A 7860-nucleotide genomic window follows, 5' to 3' on the forward strand; every position below is an offset into this window, starting at 1 on the left:
CAAACGCCGGTGGTTTCGGGCTCCGGTGAAGTCGAGCGTGCGTGGAGGAGTACGGTCGACGCCTGAGGGTGATTTATAGGCGCGGGCGCGAGCAGGAGACGCGGGCATGGCTTGGCGTGGCGCGAGGCACGCGGGGTCGGGCGCGGGCGTGCTCTGGCGCGCGCAGAGCGCGTCGAACACGTGGAGGTGTTCTTCTGCCCAAGTTCAAAAGCTTGCTGAGATCACATACGTGTGAATCTTGGCAAAAATCCGGTGCAGACCTCTTCCTGGCACCTATGGCTATCTCTTGTATGTGAGTTCCAAGGGAAGATAAGCCCTAGGTTAGAAGATATGCGGACGCCAAATCTGGCTTTGTCTCCCTGTCCGCTGCGCGACAAAAATGATGCCAAGACATGTCAAATGTCAAGGGCTCGGTCTCAACTTTTTCCAGGGGGTGTCCTAGGTGGTATGCCACATTTTTGGTATAGAACTTAGGTGGTTTTGGTGCCATCTTCAAGGTGAACACGGTGGATCTCTAGATTAGGTGTAGATTTTGACTTAGAGAGAATTAGAGAGCTCTAGCTCTTTCTCTACTTAAAGAATGGATTTGGGGTTTCTTAAGGGGTCTTTTTGCAATGTTTCCTCTCTATATTTGTTGATTAATATGTTACTTAACTTTTGCCAAAGGTTAGGTCATGATTTGCACATTTGCTTAATCTCTCCCCCCTTCAACCATGGTTTTAGGAGATAGGGGTTCAAGAGAGGTCCAGGGTTTACTCCCCTCTTGCCCAAGGTGGTAAGTGCACAAAAGCTTGAGTAATGCTTTTAGGTCATTAACATTCTTGGCTAACATAGGGTCTCCAAGGTTCTTATGCTCTTCTCCTTAAATTTCTTCCACATGTGATCGCAGTCATTAGTGTATAGATGTGCCATAGCCATGGTAACACTTGGGGTGTTACACAAGCCCACATTAATCCAACAATCCCTACCAAGTGCTAAGTCACACTAAAAATGCTCTTGTCAACTCACACGTTTGATATACAGGTGTTTCGATGGAGACCGTTAAGTTGAACATCCACCTAGAACCTAGACTACACTTAACCACAACTGCACCTAGAACTAATGAAGATATTTCAGTAATAACCAATTGGGTGAAACTTTATATATATACCATTGCTATTTGTCAGTCTACCCAACCGATAATTATTGAGCAGACTTCAATAATAATCGAGAACTAATGAACATCGTTCAGTAATAACCAATTAGGTGAAACGTTACTTAGGGTGACGAAAACCATGTAGGATTTTTTAATTATTTTGTACATTGAAGCACCGAGGAAACTCACCACCCAAGCAATGTGCAAATGGATGCCTCCTCATCCACCTCTTTCGTAACCAAGCATCAAAATTTTAGCACAATTTTCCTTGTGTTGAACTCCATCAGACGGTCTATCTTTCCACATTCATTCTCAACTAATTTTCCTAGCAGCCTCATCCTTCTTGAGCCTTTGTTAATACAACCTAAAGGCCAGTATAAAATAACCAAAAATGACAAAATACATAAAACAAATAAATCACAAGAATAAATTTCTCCATGTCATCTGCATTCAATCTGCTAGCTGATCATTCTATCGTGATTAGTGGGCTTTCTAAAGCACCAGAATAGGCAGTAGAACGAAGAGCCTCTAAAAGTAAAGTTTCAGGGTCACTTGATGATTTCGCAAGCTCTGCCTTTAGCCTTAAAATCTAAAAAGTAAACATGACACTATGTCAGCAAAGAACATGATCTTTAATCTAAAACGACATGTAGAAGGGGATGACATCAAGATCAAATACCTATTCATTGAGCTCCCAGTTAAGAGAGCAGGGTTGCGTACACAATCAATAAGCACTTCAACCTGGAATTCCAGGCATATAAGTCTCTAGGGCTCTGTAACACCCCAGGATCCACAAACACCCCAGAATGCTACTAAACTACACATCTAACATTCGTATATAAAATTTCGACAATATCTCCTTTGAAAATTGCATAAATGGGGAAGCAACAAAGTATAAATAGATATCATGATAAGAAAACATAATAGACATTAATAATCTGCTAGCAATAGGAAGACAACCATAATGGCATGAACTAAATTAACCAGTGTGCATAACTAGTTAGAAACTAACATCCTTTGACAAGAAGCTTCTAATTTAATCATGACTGCGCCTAAGCAGAGTTATTATGAGAGTGAAGGTGGATGTGCTGCTACTTCCCACTTCCCTTAATGAGCAACAAGCACCTGCATTGAGTAATGCAAGAGTGAGATGAAACATCTCAGCAAGCGAATTGTTTTGATGAGATATTTAAACCACAAATTGAATTAATCAACATTTTAAAAGAATAACAATTAAGATAAAAAATACTTGTAGATATAGAACTCGGTAGTCCCAATATAACCAATACCATCTTATTTCCTCGAACAACTACAATAGGTTGTATAACACTTACCTGCGTCAACAATACCTGCAAATATCAGTTCAATGTATGCATAGGAATGTAATGTGTAGGTACTCTACCTTCATACCTCTAAGGGTATAAAACCACATCATCTGCAAATATCACTTCAATGAATGCATATGAATGCAATGCATATGTCCTCTGCCTTCATACCTCTAAGGGTATGAAGCCGCATCGTACCCCTCCTCAGGCAACATACGATGCTAAGTTGTACCGGTACGGTCGGACCATAGGTCACGACCCAACTTCAGATGCAAGTGAAACATGCAATGTATATGGCATGCTGCATTTATCAATATACATCACTTCCTTCACATACAATACAACCTCAAAAAATACTTCATTTACCTTCAGATACAATACCAACCTCAAATAATACTTCATTTACCTTCAGGGGTGTGAATTAATCTCATGAGTCATACTCGAATCATAATCATCATCAATATATGATTGATCATTAGTATAATGCAAGCAAGTAAAGCATCACCATAGAGTCCAATTATGAAAGAATTCAATACTTCTGAATATTTGAGTGTAGGCAATAGAAATAACAGGTCAGAACAGAAGCAACCACCGCTACATTCACTTGCCTTCATTGAAGAAGAAGAAATGTACTAGGCATGATCTGGAGTGTAGCCACCTACTAGCGGACATAAAACTTAGTACAAATATTTGACAAACATTTGCCAACAATCAACAAATCGCTCCTACACTTGAAACCAAGACCTGGTGGAAAGCCTCCCACCCTGAACCACATGCCATACAGCAGCAGCGCTGTTTGTTAATTTTGTATCTTTAAAATTATAACAGTGGTGATATAAAACAAATAATCTATAAGTATCTAAACAAAATACCCTACAACTTCGGTATTCAATGGATAATTAAATTCTGTTGTCTATAAGTTCTAAAATATCTGACAAGATAACTGACTGAATCTGTTTTAGACAGCAGCGTAGTTAACTTCAAAATTCGATATATCACAAACTACTCAACCAAAAATCATGAAATTCTAATGACAGTAAGAACTTTTATCCCTCTACAGAAGTCTCCATAGTTGGAAGAGCCAATTCGGCCATTGTCCTAGTGAAACCTACCAGTGAACAGACCCGCTCATTTTTGTCAGGCAAACATGAACAGCCACAATAAAACAAACATAACTGGAGTTTCATAATTCATGTGGATGCACTCTTTAACAATCTGGAAAGCTTATGAAATTATCTACAAATTTTCTTACAAACCCAAGGTTGAATTCTGTTGACAAAATTGCCTAAATCTTAGGAGAACAGATTCTGCACAGAATTAAGAGACTAAAGAACTGCTATAATCAAACTACAATAACTTTCTGATCTGATGTCCGATTGAGGTGTTCTTCATGGCCACTGAAAGATCTACAAATTATCTACAACTCATATATAAACTTTTCATTTTTTGGGGCAACTAAGACTATGGAAAACTGGCATGAACAGAAACTGTTGAATCTGGCATTCAGCAGAAAACTAAATTCGAGATCAAAACCTAACACCACATCTAATCCAACCTCTAATCCTTTAATCCCCATGATCCACAACCTTCAAAATCAATAATTACAAGGAGGAACAAGGATTTCATCCATACCTAGGGTTTTCCCTAAGAAAATCTTCAAGAAGAGATAGGGAAGAACATCTCATTGATCCTCTCTCCCTCTTCAATTCAACATGCTCCTCCCCTTCTCGATCCTTGCTGCGTGGGGGGAGATCTAGAGGAAGGAGGAAGCCGTGGAGAGGGGTTTTCATGGGAGGATAGAGCGGCCACCCAAGGGGAAAGGGGGAGGGGCTGCCAAGAGTGTGGGGGAGAAAGGGGGGTGGCCAAGAAGGGGCAAAAGGGGGAAAGGGCCAACACTAGGGTTTCTTTGCGGGAGAAACGAAACGACGCCACAGATGACTCTGACTTAGCATCCAATGGCCCACAACCCTTTTCCCACATCCACGCACCGAAGATCAACCTTTGGCAACATTTTTTTGGGATATTACAGGCTCCACAAGTGTAGCTCATCATCTCACGACAAGTAGATGCTTTGGAACAACCACCTATTGCCTCAATTTCACGCACACCACACAATTCGCTCTTGGTGGTAGTGAATGCAAAGTCCATTGTGTCTTCAATAGCTGACCGGCACCTGCTTAGAACCATAATCAACATAAACTCCAACAGAATCAGATGTCCCCTGAATAGAAAATATAAACACCCTATTATCATCAACTACTATTGAGGGATTGGATGGAATGTGTAACCATATAAAAATAAAGACAACATACTGCAGATGTCTCAGAGGCTATTTTAGAACATATAATGTTGAGTTGCAGCTCTCCACTAATTTCAGTTGTATTAACACTGAGGAGGGTGCAACAAATGCTCATAAAAGTAATATCAAACTGTGAATTGGAGTTACCATTATGAAAGACATTTGTTAGGCACTACCACACGACAATGTATGCACATGTCTCTTTAAAACAGAAAGAATAGAAGTGTAACAAATAATGTATAGACAATTTATTTGGTAAAAAAAAGGCCAGCAAGAAGAGTAGGATGGATCACGACGGGCATCCAAGTTGTTTCACCTCTCTGTGAAGAATCTTAGATGTATAGCACCCCTTGCAGCAGTTCTAAAAAGTTATTTAATCATATGATAAAAGTAGAAATATCTACGGGTGGATGAACAACATCCAAGAATATATAAAGTAATAAAAATTTGCATTTTGAATTTTTAAATTTTGAATGTAATTTTTGAGAGCAGAGACGATTTCAAATAAAAAAGTTATCAACTAAAATGTTTCATAACTTTTCGAGATCCACAACTTTTATGTTGGTGGTTTTATCATCCAAGACCATTTGGAAAACTAAAAAAATAAGGATATAAATGATTTCTAGTGGCAGTTTTTTAAGAAAACCGCCACTAGAAATTATGGTGGTTTTCTTAAGAAACCACCACTAAAAAATAGCACTAACGGTTGATAACAGAATCCATCTTTAAAAAAATACACCCCACTATGCATGCTTTGGTGTAAAGCAATCACCGTGCATCGTCGTCCTCAACACACTCGGAAAAACTATATATATAGAATCCATAACTAAGAGAGGAAAGAACCCGTGCAGAAATCTTTTTAGTTTACTGAATCTTTCTGGGAAACTTTTTCTTTATTAAATCGTTTTGGGGGAACATTTTCCTTTACTAAACTACTAGGAGGCTGACATGAAGGGCCCTTTTTCCCTGATCCATTATTCTTGCCCCGCGCCGGCTTCTCGTCATGGGCACATGCAGGCTTCTGGCTCGATCGGGCAGGGAGGGCCGGGCCTATATATATGGGATGCTGCCGGTGTTAGCCAGCAAAGACGCGCACAAAGGTAAGTGTGTAAGGTTAGGAGCCAGTGTACCATCACATCAGATCAGATCGTTCGCAGCTTATAGGGGATGGTAGGCGGCGTGAGGAGGTGCGGCCTAGGCCTGGCCATGGCGGTGGCCCTGCTGCTCGCTGCGCTGGTTGTCGTTGCAAGCTGCGGCGCGGAGAAGAGGCAGAAGCTGCCTGCTGGCAGTGGTAACGATGATGACCACGCAGCCATTCTCAGCCGCCTGTCTAACGTCATTGATCCACCGGGGAGCTGGCCTCCACGTGCGGATGCTGTCGTGGTGAAGCGGTGCGACGGCATCGCTGCTCCGCCGCCTTGCTACACCAGCATCCAGGCAGCCCTGAGTGCCGCACTAGCACCACAAGAAGACGAGGAGGTGGAGGACAAGTACGTCGTGCATGTGCTCGCTAGCGTCTACGACGAGACCGTCAACATAACAAGAAGGAACGTGATGCTGATCGGCGATGGGGTCGGTGCCACCGTCATCACTGGGAACAAGAGCAATGCAACAGGCATCCCCATGAACATGACGGCGACAGTGAGTGAGTAACTCTGGCGATGGATATTTCACTGCAGTTAAGCTATCATGCATGCATTCTGTAAATCAGAACAGAACTGTTATTTTTCTGCTGCTGCTAGAGATGCCTTGGGTCACGGCTTCATAGCACAGAACCTGACAATCAGAAACATGGCAGGGCCAGAAGGCATGCAGGCCGTGGCGCTAAGGTCAAATTCAAACAAGTCGGTTGTCTACCGGTGCAACATTGAAGGTCATGAGGACACCTTGTACGTGGAGAATGGGATCCAGTTCTACCTGCAGACCTTGATCTAGGGCACCGTGGACTTTGTGTTTGGCAATGCCCAGGCCATGTTCTAGAGCTACCCGCTGCTGGTGCAGCGCCCACCGAAAGGCAAGCGCAATGTGCTGACGGCCTAGGGCTGCAACAACGCAAGCCGCGAGTCCGACTTCTCGTTCCACATGTGCTCCGTGGAAGCGGCGCCGGGCGTGGACCTCGACGGCGTGGAGACCTACCTCGGCCACCCCTACAGGAACTTCTCCCACGTCGCCTTCATCAAGTCGTATCTCAGTCGCATGGTCATCCCCAACGGCTGGGTCGCGTGGAACAAGAACAAGGTCGCCAAGGATACCACCTGGACCATCTTATACCTAGAATATGGCAACGACGGCACCGGTGCCGACACAGCCGACCGCGTCAAGTGACCGGGCTTCTGCGTCCTCAACGCTGACGGCGAGGCGGCCGCGTACACGGCGGACACGTTTATCAATGCGAGCAAGTGGGTCCCTGAGCCTATCCAGTACGACCACACCCTTGGCGCGGCGGTGCCACTGCGCGCCTGACGGTGCTCTACTCGGCGCGCTTAAGTTAGTACTTTACTACGCATGCTGACGTTCTGTTTCAGATCCCACCACCTTATTACTACGGTATTGTATGTCTCTAGTATCTAGCCATGCATCATTGCTGAGATGAAATAAGGCATATTATGGCATGCATGACGTTGTATATTTCGCGTATGCATGCATGTACCTGGATGGCTGGACCTCTACCTGTAGCTACCATTTCTCTACCGGTATTGTATGTACTCTCTCTGTATGTGTGTCTATATAATATATATGTATCCACGATCTATATAAATGGATTATATCTATCATTATTTCATATGAGCTGATACACACAAGTAATTGTGATACAAGCCCTACACAAGTTGGTAATAGTACTGCTATATATAAGTAAGTCACCGGCCAGCCGACAAAATTTATACAATAACACAACTGCGCAAATAGATTTGAAAACAAATATTTGCTAGTATAAATTTTGACTACGTTGGTTGCTTTGATTGGCCGCGCGGACACACAAATCGATGAGAATTCTTTTTGCAGTGATAACATTTTAGTTTTATGCGGTGCATAGGACCCACAAAAAAAATCAAATTAACTACCACATCATATCCACCTTCTCTCATCTTCATATATATATA

General features: G+C 42.8%; 1 pseudogene; it reads left to right on the plus strand.

Moving 5' to 3' along the window:
* The first annotated feature begins 5926 nt into the window (after window positions 1–5926).
* Window positions 5927–7222, plus strand: LOC118476864 (putative pectinesterase/pectinesterase inhibitor 38; annotated as a pseudogene).
* The last annotated feature ends 638 nt before the right edge of the window (window positions 7223–7860 follow it).

Source organism: Zea mays, chromosome 4 (assembly GCF_902167145.1).
Source record: "Zea mays cultivar B73 chromosome 4, Zm-B73-REFERENCE-NAM-5.0, whole genome shotgun sequence".
Classification (NCBI taxonomy): Eukaryota; Viridiplantae; Streptophyta; class Magnoliopsida; order Poales; family Poaceae; genus Zea; species Zea mays.